This window comes from Cupressus sempervirens, chromosome 3 (assembly GCF_028749045.1).
Source record: "Cupressus sempervirens isolate cs-2001-9-10 chromosome 3, ASM2874904v1, whole genome shotgun sequence".
Classification (NCBI taxonomy): domain Eukaryota; kingdom Viridiplantae; phylum Streptophyta; class Pinopsida; order Cupressales; family Cupressaceae; genus Cupressus; species Cupressus sempervirens.
Genome location: NC_143120.1, coordinates 184,389,987 through 184,406,847, shown reverse-complemented (window position 1 = coordinate 184,406,847; position 16,861 = coordinate 184,389,987). Strand labels below are relative to the sequence as shown.

Here is a 16,861-nt window from a genome sequence, read left to right as displayed (position 1 = left end):
CAAACCCTATGCCCAAGTCCCAAACCAGATGCTGAATAATGACGCCAATATGCATAATTCACCAACATGTAGATGCTGAGTCAAAGAGCTAAATTCTCTGCAAATATTAACAATTTCTGCAGATTATACAATCTTCAAACCCTCACCTTAAATTTCCTTCACCAAAAGCAAGTTATGTAGAACAATAATTGATTCCCAACAGCAGATAAAGCACAATTCATTGGCATTTGAAACCAATTCAAAGTGCTATCAAAATTTGAAAGAAATTCACAATTTCTTCATCTCAAACTTCTCAAACCCTTGAAAAATGACACAACTTAAAATTATCAAATGCTCAAGTCTGATCAAACCTTTTGCAAGGAGTTGTACTTAATAACTTTTTAACTCAAAGCTTCACCAAAATGTCCAATGGCTAAAGCTTATTGCTCACACCCTTCACTTAAGAGATGTCCTCATCACACTTTCCACACAAATTATAATTTTGCATTTGGAAGCATATTCAACTTTTAAATAATATAATAACTCCTTTACAACTCAATGGCCAGAGTCTTCTTGTGCACATTTTTTACTAAAGAGTCTTCTTCAACACACCATTCAATTAGAACAATAAAGTCATAAAGTTGTTTAATCAAGCCAAACTTATTAAATAACCTCCATTATGCATCTTATTATCAAAGCTCAATGAAATACTGAGACAGCATGGGCTCTAGGCATCACCACTAAGCACTACTGTTACATCCCAAACTTTGCCTAATTTAAAATTTGCTCATATAGCTGATGAGTTTTCATGTGAAGTCAGTTGATAGTTAAAATTAGTTATGATCGTGTGAAATGATAAGAGGGTTAATTGTTATAATGTCATGTAAAGATGACATGTTAATTATTTGTTATGGTGTTATTATATTACTATATAGAAATATTGGAAAGTTGGTTATTCATTCATGAGAAGTGAAATGGTAGTTAGCCATTATGATGTTTTATGATCAATAACTTGTAATAGTAATTATGATTATTTGAGGAATATGAATATTTTGGAGAATTTCTTCTTGCAGGAGTACATCGAAGGGCGGGGGAAGCATTGCCAATAAAGGAATTGGGCAAGGGACACCACTTCACCTATGAGTTGACAGGTATGGGTTCTAACCATGAAGGCTCATGGCTAAAACGTCTAGGAAAGCAAGAGTATACTAGGGAATACCATGAGCTACCCAGTCAATAATTATGAATTATTAAAAGGAGATCAGTGAACATTTAATTAAAATATGTTACCTTATGAATTGGATGATCTCAGACCTTCATGTGATTTTTGCAATGCCTTAATACAACAATACCATATATATATATATATGAATTATAATAAGACTTATGTAGACATCCACTTGATATAAGAGATATACACTAGATACGTTGTTATAATATCACACATATATATGTGTGTACATACATACACAAGTATAGGTAGGAGGGGTATGATATTGTTATATTAAGTTATTGCATGAGTAAAATTTTATTCTTAGGCAATAGTTTATTAATCAACCTGATCGGCCATATTTCTCTACCTCTTTTTCATCAGCCTTATATTAATTTGGTGGCCCCTTTAATATTTCTTTTCCACATTGAACCAATGGCCTTTTGTCTTGTAACTCCTTGCCACCTTTGCAATCTTGCTCGTAACTAAGCATATAGCCGAGAAGGATAAGTCTTTGGTGCGAAAGCTCATTGAGTATATACAACATTCTCATCTCTGGCAAAAGCATACCACTACAAACATAATTACTTTTTTTATCTCACTCTCATTCTTGCTTCATAATTATACTTGCGAGCTTTATACACACCTTATACAAGCGTTGAATCAATGGTAATAAATGTTACGGTGCCTAATCAGAGAGGCAGCAGCCGATCGTTATCTCCTTGCTTCCATGGCCTTTGGTGTTGGGCATTCCGAGCATCATTCAAGAATTGTTCAGGCCATGCAAGGACGACCACCATTCAAGTCATGATATCATCACTGTTAGCTTATGTTTACATTTTCAATGATATAGTGAGGCATAGCTGATGCCGCTTGGAAAGTTTATGTAATGCTGATTAGAATTGATCATGATATGAACTGATGTTCTCTTTATGCACACATCGTAACAATGTTCTAGAAGTGTGGCATTTCTCATTTAAGAAATTCTCTTTCAGAATCATGAATAGTTCTAGAGTGTGACTTATATAGGGATATTTGAAATATATTCCCTGAGATAAGAAACTGCACATTATAAATCAAGAATGGTATTTGTTTTAGATTCATTTTTTTCTTTTATAATGCCGACATTAGAATGGCAGATGTATTGGCTGTGCATATAAATGTTTTAAGATTCAGATCTCTTTTATAATGCCAATGCTGGAATGACAAATGTATTGGCTATGCATACAAATGCTTTAACATTCATATGTCTTTTAATATGCCAACACCAAAATGATAGATGTATTGGTTGTGCATATAAATGCTTTAACATTTAAACTTCCTATATAATTCAATGCCAGTTCGAAAGATACATTGGTTGTGATTACAATTGTTCCTACATCCAACTAGTGAATCATCCAGGAACACCAAACTGGTCAAGATGAAGGGTGTGAAATGACAATCATTAAATTATGGTTTATTCTTGCACGATAAAAGAAAAAGAATCATCATGATGTAACTCGAGCAAGTAATATGATTTGTTTAAAAACCCGTGTCAGCTCATGATAGTCCTTAGTGTAGGCAGTGGGTGATTGGGTACCTAGTGTCCTCACAAGTCTTTCACCAAGGTAGGTTAGTTGCATGCTTGCTATTGTGATCACTGGAGGTCAGTGTTGCTAACAATTAGCAAATAGGTGTATGGAAGGTATCCTAAGCCTAGCTAGTTGTTTAGCCAACGCCCTGACACCAAGATGCAGAGTGGCTACACAATGGTGCCCCAAGCCTAATTCCCATGGTAAGGAGGGCTTTTCTCAGTAGAGATTGTGTGGGGATATTTAAGGGTCTATGGTTGGGAGGTTAAGCCAATGACAATGCTTCTCCTCTCCTCTAATAACAAGGGTTTGCACAACTCAAGGTCAAGGTCTATTGCAAACATTTGAAATTCAGGTACTTTTACTTTATGCTTTGCATTTTCAGTTAAGTATTATAGTTAGATTGTATGATTAATTTCTCTTTATTTGGATTAAAAGCAATTAATTCAGTTATTTCTTTAATTTTTTATGTATGAATGGAAAGGAAACGATAATCCATGCATATGTAGTTATAACAGTCTTTCATGTTACCTTGAAAAGAAATGTTATTTTTAGATATTTCCAATTCATTAAATTAGTATGCAATTTTTAACATGTTACAACTACTTAAAATAGAAATCCATCTTCCTACTTGACTATAAATAGTAGGTCGAACAAAGAGAGGCCCTCAAATTGAAGAGTCAACTTGCAAGGGTCGAGATGTTGAGCTAACATACCCACACTCTTGAAACTTGCTAAATTGAGGATGTCAGACATCTGTTTTTCTTGCATTGCCTTTGTAGTCTCAAAGAATCGATCAAACCCTTCTAAGTGTTTTTCTAGTGTTGCTAATGTGGCTACTAGTTGTTCCTATCCTTTTTTGTGCTATCTCGTTCTCCAACTCCTCCAAACTCTCCTGCAAAGTTGTCACTTGCTCTAATCTCAGTATGCCCCTCCTCTACCTTTTTTGTTTCCCTTTTCATCCGTTGTAGCTGTAGGAATGTGGCTCGGAAGGTCTGCTCTATCTCAAAGAGAGTACTTATCATTCCTACCTGCCTTATGAGAATGTGCGTCTTGCCCAATGCTTCTAGCATCTTTGGCATATCAGTCTCTGGCCATCCATGGGCTATGAGACAATCTGTGAATCCTCTTTTACACTCATCTTCCATGAATCTAAGGAGTGTCTTTGCCGCAATGGTAACTAGCCTTGTGTCTGAATCTCGAGGGAGGTTTGCCACACCTTGTGTGGCTACTTCCATGGCCTCCATTTTACCTAGGAATTGTTCCACCGACGCTCTAAATCCAAAAATGGAGCTCCCTAGTTCACCACCGTAGATGGCTCTCATCACTACTTCCTTATTGGAAGGAGTGATCCTATGTTGGCTTCTCCCTTCTACTTAAACAATCTCTGGCTCTATCTGCGTCATTGACGGTACCTCCCCACTCTCCCCATCAACCTGTTGTCCCATCAATAACGTGGTTAAGGGTGGTAGACTATCATCCACCTCCATCTGAAATTTAATCAATAGGGTAAATGTCTCTACACTCATGTCTCCTCCCTCTTTATCCATTACTACCATCCTATACCACAGGTGTTGTCTCCTGTGGTCAAGTTGTAATTGTGTCTCCTGCACAAAAGTTGTGACCAAGAATCCAATAGGGGTTGCTTTAATAATGCCCTATGAAATGGTAATGCAGATGATGTGGGGTCCCACCATGTGTGCTCTCAAATCTACCAGTCTCATATCTAGTACCTAACTTGTCCTCTTTGTTGCCACTAAGTGTGTCATGGGTGAAAGCTAGGAGGATTAAATACTATCTTTGGTACAACATGTGTAGAGTGACATGTGAAGCAATCACAAAAGGTCTCAATTACTTCACATTTCAAGAGTTTCACAACCCTACACCTCAAAGGGGAGTTAAGGAGATCGATCCTTTCAATTCCAACTCTTAATTAGATCTAAGAAGATTTGTGCATGCCAAAAGATGGAGCACCAATGCAAACAAGGATCTAATGATTATAGAATTAGAGGAAGGATGCAAAGCCCCCTTAAAACCCTAATGTAGCAAGAGTTATGAATGTAATTAATATTAAAACAATGAAAAGTAGATGTGCTGAATTGAAGAAAGCAATTAAATGACTTACTTTGAATGGTGAGATGGAATATTGGATCTGATTTTCTGATTTCTATGCAACTCCGAACAACGAGAAAATCTAGTTCCAAATTTGAAACAGTGAAATCTTAAAAACCCATAAATCTTTAAGCTCCTAATTAGGGTTGATTTAGAGGATTAGGGTTGACCTGTCAGAGTCACATTGCATCCCCGATCTTCAATGTCCGATTGAGAGACAATTTTTGAATCTATGAAGTTCTCTAAAAAGGGTTTTCAGATCTATGCTTTTCCTTTCCTTCAGAGATCCACAACGTGCGAGGGAAAGGGTTTTGTTTTGTTGATGAAAGTTTTTCCTTGGTCAAACCCCTATTTAGAAATCAACCTTGAAATTGAAATAAAGTTCAAAATGCAAAGTAAATGCACAAATTCACCTTACACTAGTAGGATATCTCAAATCAAACACAATATGGTCACTTTACCAATTGAATGGATCATGAGGATGTGAATGTAGAAGGATGAACATAGAAGCCCTCCCTTGATGAAAAACTCCACTATCACCAATGAAGGAAGCTAAATCTTGAAAGGTTGTGGCATGAACATTGAAGAGATGATGAAGCCCCCAAGTGAACTCCTTGAAGCTCCTTGGAAGCACCTTGAATGCAAGAGATCTCCTCTCCAATGATTTGCAAAAGGATCTCCTTGAATGTACTTGAAGATGGTTTGAATGCTTGAACACTCAAATGCTTAAGTGCTTGAAGGCTTGAGTGCTTATGTGTGCAAATGATGGATGGATGCTTGGATTCACGGATGTGATGGACACAAAATGAAACAAATGGATAAGCTTATAAAGCTTATAAAGGGCTCAGAATAAACTTTTTCCTGTCAGTCGACCAAACACAATTCATGCCTCAAAGCAACCACATGGAACCTAAGAAGGGGACCCAAAAATGGGTTTTGATTAGGGACACACTACATCGTTAGGGATGCACTGTCCCTAATTTCTAGGTCCATAAACCCTCGGGATTCCGTTTCGGTCCCATAACAGGTCTCAGTTTTGGGAAATCAAGTGCAAATCTCAAGAAAATCTAGTTTTGGTGTGGAAAAGAGATTCCAAATGATTGAAAGAAGGAAAGGGAGGACCCAAGTGGATAGGTTCTACGTCAAACTTTGCACCATGAAATATGAATGCCAAGGAGGATCTATTAGGGAATGTTTGTTTGTGGGAATTGAACTAGAATAAGAATCTGGTAATTCCTAAAATTTCTAATTCTTAGTTTGGGTGTGCCAAATCAAATTTGGGAATTGGAATCCATATTCCCATTTTACACCCAAAATGAGAATCTGATATTCCACCTCAAGAGATGTTATTGGAATTGGTAATTCAATTTCCAATTTCCCCTTACTACATTTTATAAACATTTCACATTTGGTGCTAGAAAATCAAATTGCAATTGGAAGAAGCAAACCTACAGCTGTGATATTGGATTTCAGCGCTTCAACGGCTATGGCCATCAAATCCTTGGTGAGCAACATGCCTATCCCTTGCTCGTCTTCTTCCTGGTACACATACTAGTAGGCTTGGTTGTTTGTGCCTTTGCGTGATTGGACGCGTGCAACAACTATCCGCAAAAATTCTTTTTTGTAGGCTTTTCAGTGAGGGTTTGTTCATCAAAAGAACTCTTTGGTGTAGGTTACCCAAAAAACAAACATGTGTTTGATGATCGAAACATATGGATAAGAAATTGTCATATCAATACATTTTCGGTGGCCAACCTTTACTTCGTATGGAGTACATTGTGAATAATAAAAATTGTTGGCTCTTGGAACTAAAACATAGTTACTTTTGTGTTTGCTGAATGCAATGTGGTGTATTTATGATCTTTCTGCAGTATGCTTCAGAACAATGTGTTGAGGAAGGCAATAACAACCTTGGTGGGAGAGAGTTTTATAGAACAAAGGCTTTTTATTCAACTCTTTGTCTGTTGATTGTGGGAATTCATGTATATTTGCTATTCAAATTTCAATTTCAACTCAAATTCCAATTTTAGTTTTGTAGAGCCGAATGGAATAAAAGATCTCCCCAATCAAATTCTAGGTGATTCAAATAGGCCTGAAATAACAAATCCAGAATAAAAAATCTGGTTTCTGATGAATTTTGGATTTTAGACCAATGCTGGAATTGCAAATTCCAACAGCCAAATGCGCCCTTAGGGCCTACCCTAATCCCATCTAGGAGGAATAAAAAGAAATAAGAAGAAAGGGGAGAATGCAACTTAAATGCAAGTATAGCATTAAATTTCACTAAATAAGTGCTAAACCATCATTAAATTGAAGTACTTCCAATTTAAGACAGTACACTACAATCTCTTGGCACCCTGTTTGAGACTACGGGTGATCCCTCTGCCACTTATTGGGGCACAACCCCCTTAGGTGTGACGACCTCTTCATGTATTGCCTCCTCCCATACTACTACCTCCTCTATAGGTGCCTCCCTTAAAGGTTCCACCTTTGGCACTAGTCTTGATAGAGATCTTTCCCATACTGGCACAAACTCCACCTGCATGTGGTCCTCTTATGTAGCCTCTATCTCCCATACTCATTATCTTCTCCATCACACCTATATCTTCTTCCACTCATGCAGCTTCTTGTTCCTTCTACGCCCAGGTATAGTCCTTACAAAATGGTTTTATGCAAAACCCTTCATCCTCCAAACTATAACCGTTTGAGGAGTGTCTATCTCTCTTATGTTGTTTCCTCCTCTTTGTGATCAGAACCATCGTCCTTTTTACCTCCTACCTCGGTACTTGTAGTAACCTCATGTTAGATCCTTTTCCTGAGTAGTTTCAAACCATTTGCAGTGAAGATATTCAAATGGAGCGAGTAATGCATGACAAGGTTGTATGTATTGTCCCCCTTTTTGTAAGTGTCAACTTTCAAAGGATTAGCCTATTTATTGGCCCTCATTAACCAATAAAGTTGTTCAAAGAGTCTAGCTAGCAAAGCAGGAGACCAGTTCCCACTCCAAAGATAAGGGATGTTCAAAATAGCTCCTTGTTCGAGTTAGATTGACCCACTTACTATTTATAATAAGTGTATATTTGGGTAAGTTAGCAAGGGGCCTGGGCAATTTGGTAGCAATATAGAGCAGTGGTGACATTGATAGAGTTTCCAATTTGGGACTTTCTATTCATATTAAGTCAGAGCTATTTTTGAAGGGCACTTGGACTCATGGTATGCACAGTGATTGACATATTCATCAAGTGGCTCAGTTTGTGGGACTTACTATTTAAATTAAGTCATTTTTAGGTAGTTGCTATATCTAGTAGGGCACTTGTGCAATGATATCTGTTAGTAAAACTATTGCAATTGGTGTGGTACTTTTGGAAGAATTAATAAACCATTAATTCAAATAATTTGATTAATTGGGTTATTTAATTCATAGTTTAAAAACTCAGTATCGGCAATATCTCAGCCGACCCAAAAATTTTGAAAAACTCGGAATTGGCAAAAACTCGGCGAATAAATCGGCACTTTTATCAAACATTTGAAAATATATAATTTCTAAAAATATTCTTAGAAACCACAAACATATAACACCAAATTTGTAGAACATACACTAATTGAGATTTTCGTCATATATTAATCAAGGTTTTGAGTTAAATTCATTATTAGTATTTTATTTTACCTTAAATCAATTAGTTTGTTTTTTATTTGTATTTTATTTACATATAATTAGTAAATACTAAATACATTTGTCATCTACATAAAATTTAAATTTATTTGATGAACCAAATACTAATGATAATTTATTTATTTTGTATTAATATATGATGGAAATACATTTACATTAATACAAAATACATTTACATTTATATTACTATATATTAATATATTACAAATTAAAAAATATAAGGTATAGGAAACATTTAATTAAAACATATTTGGATTGAACAAATTTAAAAACTAGTGCAAATTGGCCGCCGAATGAAGTCTCTGCATAAATATAAAACCCTAAAACACATACATACACCAAGTCTGATGAGCACGACAGCTAGAAATGTGCGCGGGAGATAGGAAATCGGTGCATGAGAGACGACGGCATGAACAAAATTTTTTTTGGCAGTTTGTGATAACGACTAACGTAAAATCCTTCCCTCTTAATGCGATGATGTGGAACGAAATTGGTTTTGACAGTTTGTGTTCGACTTTATCGCCAATTTTAAGTGTCAGGTTTAACATTTTATGGCGATAACAACTTGAAAAATATGCCACGATTTTTTCAAAAACACGTTGCTGTGTTTTATTGCGTTTATTTCGTTTAGCAATGCATCTCATGGTATATCGTGACTTCTGCGATTTATCGCAGAGTTTTTAAACTATGATTTGATTAATATTATAAAGAACCAAGTGAATTAATGCTTATTTATATAAGTGCATTTAATATGCACAAGTTGTAGAGGGAAAAAAGAGTAACTATTTATTACATTTCAAATTTCAAAGAAAACTTCATCAAAAGCTAAGTTCAAGTTTTAAATTATGTGAGGTGTGTTGTCTGCATTTTGTCATCACAAAATGTAGGTAACAGTACAAAACTTTTTCAAACTAGTTTTGCATTTCTCTAAGTTGAATTGTAAATTAGATTGGTTAATGTTGATCGATCAATCAAATCCAATTCTTTTTCTAAAAGCTTTCATCAAGTCTTTTTCATTTTTCTGTTTGTCTATCCTATGCTTGATTTTTGAGGCCTTCAACATCCTTTCTTCCGTTTTTTAGTGTGTTTGTTGGTTTTTGGTCCTTTGGTTTTGCTCAAGTCATTGCTTTTGGTTTCCCCTTCAATTTGATCTACCTTAGGGCTTAATTGGAGTTGGCAATCAAAAGTTATGACTAATTTACTGCCCAAAAAGTGGACCTTTTTTTATGCACTACATGAATTAAAAATATCGTGTTATATTTTTTATTTGACACACTTTTTGAAAAAAATAACATAAGTTCACTCTATGTTATGTTTTTAAGTTACTTTATCATTTTTATTTTTCACTTATAGTAACTATAGTCCACTTTATGTTATATTTTTTAGTCGAGTTACTTTTTGATTTTTCACTTAAGTGACTTTATTAACTATATAGTTTGATTTAATTTTTTATTTTTAAATCAAATGCTCTAGTAAATATTACTTTTAAAATGATATGTGCACATTATATTTTAAATATGATAATATAAATTTTATTTGTGACCCATTTAAGTAATGTTTCATCAAAAAATAAATTGACATGTGCTTAATTCATCGCTTAAGTTGTGTAAAACATGTCTACAAGCATATTTCATCAAAAATATGCAATTGCACCTAAAAGGTGCCATTTTGAAAGGAAATGCACGTATGTAAGTGCATAAAAAACATGAGATTGCATATTGCAAAAAACATGCGATCACACCAAAAAAGTGAGATATACAAATTGTAAAAATATGCAAAGACACCAAAAATGTGTGTTTTCTATTGAATGTATATTATGGATAATAAAGAACATATCTTTTAGGGAGAACGAATCAGCACTACACTTTGTCAGCAGTTGCTCAATGTAGGGACTTCAACACCTTTCTACATGAATTCCTATCTTGTTTATATTGTTGCTGCCATGGGATCTTTTTTTGGCCTCTCCACTAAAGGAGATCATCTTCAAATTCTAGTTTGGGAATACTATGATCATATTACTCTGACTAGTAGTAAGTACCATTACACAAGAGCTCAAGATGCATTTTTCGAACATTTTCGATGTCTATTTGATAGGCAGTTGTCCATTAAAAGGGTATCTGATGAAGCTTGGGATAAGGTAAATCGTTATGGTCGTAGCTTTATTCAATTTCCAACCCTTACTTGAGGGTTGGGTACTTTAAATCGTTATGGTTGTATCTTTATTCAGTTTCCAACCTTTACTTACTTGAGGGTTGGGTACTTTAAAGGAGAGCCATATGTCTTACCTACGTATGCTACTGACACGATCATTTTAATGGAATTGGCCAGACAACTCATGGAAGTTCAATATGATCAACATGCTTTGCATAGGCCAGGTTTTGGTATTTCTTCTGCCAAACCTTTTGTAATTGGTAATTATATGATCAATTTTGTACACAAAGCAAAAACTATGGAAGCAAAACTTTAGTTGATCACATTGAAGAGATTCAAAGCCAGATTTGACATTGATTACAGAGATATGAATTCTCAAATTAAACAGGCCTTTACTCATGTTCGTTGTATAGAAGATGTTTGGATCCATATGCGGTCAGAACTGGATATAATGAAAATGGACTACTACAGATTGACTTTGCAACAGACCATTGATCTTAACATGCTTGAGATCCCCTGTAATTTTCAAATTGAAGATGATGGCTACATTCTTGATCCAGAATATCATCAAGTTGGTTTTAATAAACGATGCCCTTTTCCCTATTCGATGTCAACAAAAGGAAGGTACATCTATCCTTGATAGATTTCAATCCATTTTGAAAAACACCAACAAATGGTTGAAAATTAAAGGCCTAAAAGGGATTAATCCAAAATTGGGTTTGGATTGTGGAAGCTTTGGTCCTCCTAGAGGGAAGTTACAATTGGAAATCACAGGTAAACATGGTACTTCTTTTGATGTAAAGAAATCTCTCAAATTCAAGTTGAAGGGTGGAAAGGGATTTAAATCATCTCATACCCTTGAACCAAAGCAAGAGTCAAAGGAAGAATTAGATGAAGAACTTGATGACGAGATGAGGAAGGGAAGTTATTATCATATCTCCCCCAAGACCTGCACAAACTCATGAACCATCCATGCAGGAAGCAACTTTTCTAGGTGTGATAGATGATGATGTGGATTCATTTTCCACTGTTTTCACACCTTCCTTCCCAACTTCAGAAGTCAATGCATTGGCTTTTCCTATATCTTCAGTAGCTCCTCCCATTTTGACAAATGAACAATATGAAAATTTGGGGAATGTGTTCGAGGATTTTCCAACTCTCACAAAGGCTCAAGTTTCACAACTTGATACATCCTTAACAGGTTTTGAGTTGTTCATGAAAGAATCCTCTTGTCATGCACCTATGAATTCAGTTGTGCAAACTGAATCTTGCTCAATTACAACGGAGATACAATTAGGATCAATGCCAATGGTCTCCACTGTACCTGCTTCCACAAATGAAAGTTTCAACTTGCTTGCATGGTTAAGCAAGATCACAATGAAGAGAAGGTGGTCGTACTCCCGAATAACCTTCCTATAAAAAAAACTAAGTCCAAATATTTTAAGGATAAGATTGTTTCTAGAATCTTAGTTGATTCAAAAAAAACCCAAGTTTGTAGAGGTTGGTGAGCCACTAGTGGACAAACCTGTTAAAGAGCTTACCCGTTCTGATTACAAGTTCACCAAGGTAGAGATCGGAAAGCAGTCACAACTTAGTTGCTTACAGGTGTAAATTTTTTGCTAATTCCTTATCTCTGAATCAAACTTCTAATCCAATCTTTAAATGCTGAGAGTGGTCTTCTAAGATTTTTGAATATTGATGAAGTTAGTGCTTATTGGGATGCAGATCCAATAATGAATATTCAACTTTTGATTGTGAGGGAGTATCTTTGATATAATTCGCAAGATATAAATGCTTAGAGGAGTAGACTTCCTTGTAGCTGTGTGTCCTTAATCTGCATCTATAACCTCCCTATATATCCTTCCTAAAGGGTATGTCCCTCAAAGGGACATACCCCTTCCTAAATTAGCACTAACTAAACTCTTCCTAAGTCGGTGATCTAGGAAGACAAATTTAATAATGCCTAACTATGTGTTAGTTTAATAAAGCATCAAACTGTTGCTTCATGACAAGTCGCCGACTCCTATAGGAAGAGTTATATATTATATAATGCCAGTTTAGAGATATATTACCATCAAAAGAGGAAGTACGGTCTGTATTATCAGACCTGTAGGTTATCTGGTTAATATTCTTAACACTCCCTCTTAACTTGATAATCCTATAGAGAGATATTATATCTAGCAACACCAATACAAATGAATAAGAAAGAATTAATACTTTATATCTGTCTGTCTCTTCTTAGTATGCGGTATCATAAAACACATGATATAAAGTCATATTACTAAACCTGTGATATGACAAATCACTGCTACTAGTGATATTATATAGGATAAATTTGAAGAGTAATCTCTTCATTTATCCAAGTTGTGATTTCATAGAAACTAGTATTTCTATATCACAACAAGATCCTGATTTTTAAGATCTACCAGAATATAGGATAAACCCGGAGAATACTAAGATTCTTCCTTTATCCAATTCGTGATCCATGAACATAGCAATGTCAACATCACAATATGATCTAAAACTCATCTATATCTTACAGTAAAATCTACTATTTAGTACAATATCTAAGAGATTGTCATCTCATAATGCCTTTTAAAGAAGTGTTCATTATTTCAGAGATCGTCATCTCTTTAAATAATGAACACACATGGTGGAGCCCATAACAGTCAATAGCCTGACAAAATAAAATTATTTTATTAATAATCAAAAGAGTACAAATGGATTACAACTCAACCATACCAGGTCTCCTCCTGAAATGTTCTATCTTCACTCTAGATAGAGGTTTGGTGAGTATGTCTGATGTCTGATCTGCAATGCAAATGTATTCCAATTTTATAGAATTCCTGTCTACCATGTCTCTTACATAATGGTAAGAAATTTCAATATGCTTGGATTTGTCATGGCAAATTGGATTCACTGAGAGCTTGATGAAACTCTAATTATCACAATGAATAATCGTAGGATTCATGGCTTGCCCAAATAATCCCACAAATAACTTCCTCAGCGAGACTGCTTCTCAAGAGGCCATCGCTGCTGCAATGTATTCAGCTTCTATGGAGCTCTGAGCTACGGAAGACTGCTTTCTGCATATCCAAGATATCATAGCTGATCCTAAACTAAAACAACATCTTGAAGTCCTTTTTCTGTCTTTAACACTTCCACCCCAATCTGAGTCGATGAATCCATGCAAGTCTAAAGCAACTTTCTCATATTTGAGTCCAAAATTAAGCGTGCCTTGTAGGTATCTCATAATGTGTTTAACTACAACTAGGTGAATCTCCTTCGGTTCACACATAAACTGACTTAAGGCATTAACTACATAGAAAATATCCGGCCTTGTATTTACTAAGTACATGAGGGACCCAATCATCTGTCTATAGAGAGTAGAATCTATGGAAGGTGATTTTGCTGTTGCTTCCTTAAGTTTATGTAGATTAGTTTCCATTGGAGAAGACATAGGTTTGCAATTCCACATTCCAAATCTCTTCAAAATGTTTGATGTATACTTTCCTTGATTAAGTATGATACTGTCAGAATTTTGTCGTACTTCCAATACTAAGAAGTAATGAAGAAGTCCCAAATATTTCATTTCGAATTCTCTAGTGAGATCTTTCTTGCATTGCTCTATGAGATGATCATCACCTGTTATTAGTAAATCATCAACATACAGTATCAGAATTACCATATCATCTTTATCTCTTTTATAATATAAATTTGGATCAGCTTCATTCTTGGAGAATCCTAAGCTGGTGAGATACATATCAATCCTTTCATACCAGGCCCTAGGAGCCTGTTTAAGCCCATAGAGAGCTTTCTGGCAACAAGAGCAAAGATTTCTTCATAATCAATCCCTTCTTTCTGAGAATATCCTCTAGTTATAAATATGTCTTTATACTTCTCAATAATACCGTCTGCAGCATATTTTATTTTAAATATCCATTTGGAAAAAACAACAGATTTTCCTTTATGATGCATGATGCTCTTTGATGTGGGAGCATCTTGCAAAAATTTATTATTAAATTTTTATTTTTTTTTAAAAAGAGGGAAAAAAAAAAATTTGTGGAGAGAAAAAGTGACAAAAATAGAAAGAAATTTTTTTTAAAAAAATAGAAAACAAAGGAGAAAAGAGGAATTTCTATTTTCAAGGTGCATAGGTGGCGTAAATAGAAAAATAATAAAAATAGTTGTTATTCCATTAATCGAGGTGTGTAGGTGGCATTTTAGAAGTTTGTGGAAAGTTTCTTAAATCATGCATTTAATATTTGTTGTGATCCATAAAGCAAATTTAATTTTGTAATTGGGCCACATGGTGGTGCTTAGTTGTATTTAGGTGGAAATTCTAGAAAGTTGTGGATATTCTAGAAGGTTATGGATATTCTAGAATGTTGTGGATAAATCATCCATTGGGTGGTAAGTGCCTATTTAAGGAAGGCTTATGTTCATTTGTAATCAAGCTCTTCAAATGTAAGCTCTCAAGGTGAAGCTCTTCGAATGTAATCTCTTGTAAGGAAGCTCTCAAGGTGTAGTGAACAAGTTCTTTGTTATAAGCTCTTCTAGTTGGAAGCCCTTAGTGAGGAATCTCTCTCATATTATAAGAGCCTGGATTTTTTTCATTTGGGACAATATTGTAATGAATTTCAAGTATTAATGGATGCTTTATGAAGCATTTTTGTCATCTCTCTATCTCCATATTGTTACATTTTTTGTTGTGAGTTGGTACGGGTGGTGTGGTCCTACATCAGTGGTATCAAAGCATACCTTTGTTAGTGGTAGCAGAGCGTACCTACATCAGTGGTATCAAAGCGGGAGTTCCTGAGCGTGCAGACAGATCGCCGAACGTGAGGCAGTCTGCACCAGGACCTTGAGTTGGGTGAAGTTTGTCAAGAAGTTCTTGATTGTGTACACAGATCGCCAACTGTGAGGCAGTTTGCACAAAGTTCTTGTGTTACACTAGATTTGTCTTCTAAAGACTTGATTATGGAGAAGAGAAAGAAGAAGATGACTTTTGTGATTGGATGGATTCTGAGGATTCCTCGACTTGAGAAATTTAGAGCAAGAAATCAACAGTCATTGCTAGTTGATTTGCAAAAGCAAGTGAATGAATTAGAAGTTGAGTTGCAGAAGAGAAGAGCACATTACCAGAAAAGAGATGTTGATAATTCCTTGGATGCGGAAAAGAAAGAAGATCCAGTGGAGTATCAAACATGTGGTACAAAAGAAGAGCAAGCGGATGAAAAGGAAATTATTTGTGAACCTAAAGTTGAAAAAGATGAAAGAGAAGAGGAAGAGCATGAAGATGGCAAGATTTATGAACCTGAAATAGATCAAGATGATTTGAAGATTGCAGCAATGGAGGAAAAGTATAGTGCCTTCGTTGGAGATCAAACAAGTGGAGTAGTTACATGCATTGTTGATGACACGAAAGAGGCAAGCAAAGATGAAGATGTCAAAGAGGTAAATTCTTATGAATCATGGGATGTTGTCTTTGAGATGAGTTTGAAAAATATTGATGATGGTTTGCATGAGGATCTTGTTAGTCGTGTGTGGTATGCAAACAAAGATTGGTATAGTGTTGCTGGGTTTATTACAGGTGTGATTAATTCAACAAGATTAAATGAGGATGAGAGTTATACTTGGACAGAGTTCATTGCAAAGGAGAAATTTCAGCAACAGACACTTGTTTCATCTAGATGTTGGAAAAGAAGAAAGAAGGAAATATATTGGCACCGGATACTTGTTCCAGCTATGTGTTGGAGGAAGAGGAAAAAAACATGTCAACAGTGGCTACTTCATTTTGTGAATCCATACTCACAAAATTTTTCCTACCATGGGAGTGGGATGTAGGAGCATCATGCATCAGCAAAAAAAAAAAATGTGGAAGATTCGCATGTTGGTTTTCTTGTCCCTGTTGAGGTGGAAGCTTGTGGTGAAGATGAAGATAGTTGTATATCTTTCTTTTGGCGTCAAAGTGTGGGACACACTTTTCTATCTACCGGGAGAGTTTGATGCAGGAGCATCTTGCAAAAGTTTATTATTAAAAAATTTTTTTTAAAAAGGGGAAAAAAAAAATTGTAGAGAGAGAAAGTGACGAAAATAGAAAGAAAGTAATTTTAAAAAATAGAAAATGGAAAACAAAGGAGAAAAGAGGAATTTCTATTTTCA

At 35.3% G+C, this 16,861-nt stretch overlaps 2 protein-coding genes across 5 annotated transcripts in view; one reads left to right on the top strand and one right to left on the bottom strand.

The window, feature by feature from the left end:
• Nucleotides 1-16,861, bottom strand: part of LOC149565404 (uncharacterized) — a 137,040-nt gene that overhangs the window by 25,590 nt on the left and 94,589 nt on the right. The window lies entirely within an intron of this gene.
• Nucleotides 1-16,861, top strand: part of LOC149565405 (uncharacterized) — a 106,645-nt gene that overhangs the window by 26,093 nt on the left and 63,691 nt on the right. For both annotated transcript variants that reach the window (XM_089818915.1, XM_089818914.1), the window contains exon 3: nucleotides 1,053-1,130. The gene's annotated coding sequence lies outside the window, so the exon portion shown is untranslated. The remainder of the gene's footprint in view (nucleotides 1-1,052; nucleotides 1,131-16,861) is intronic.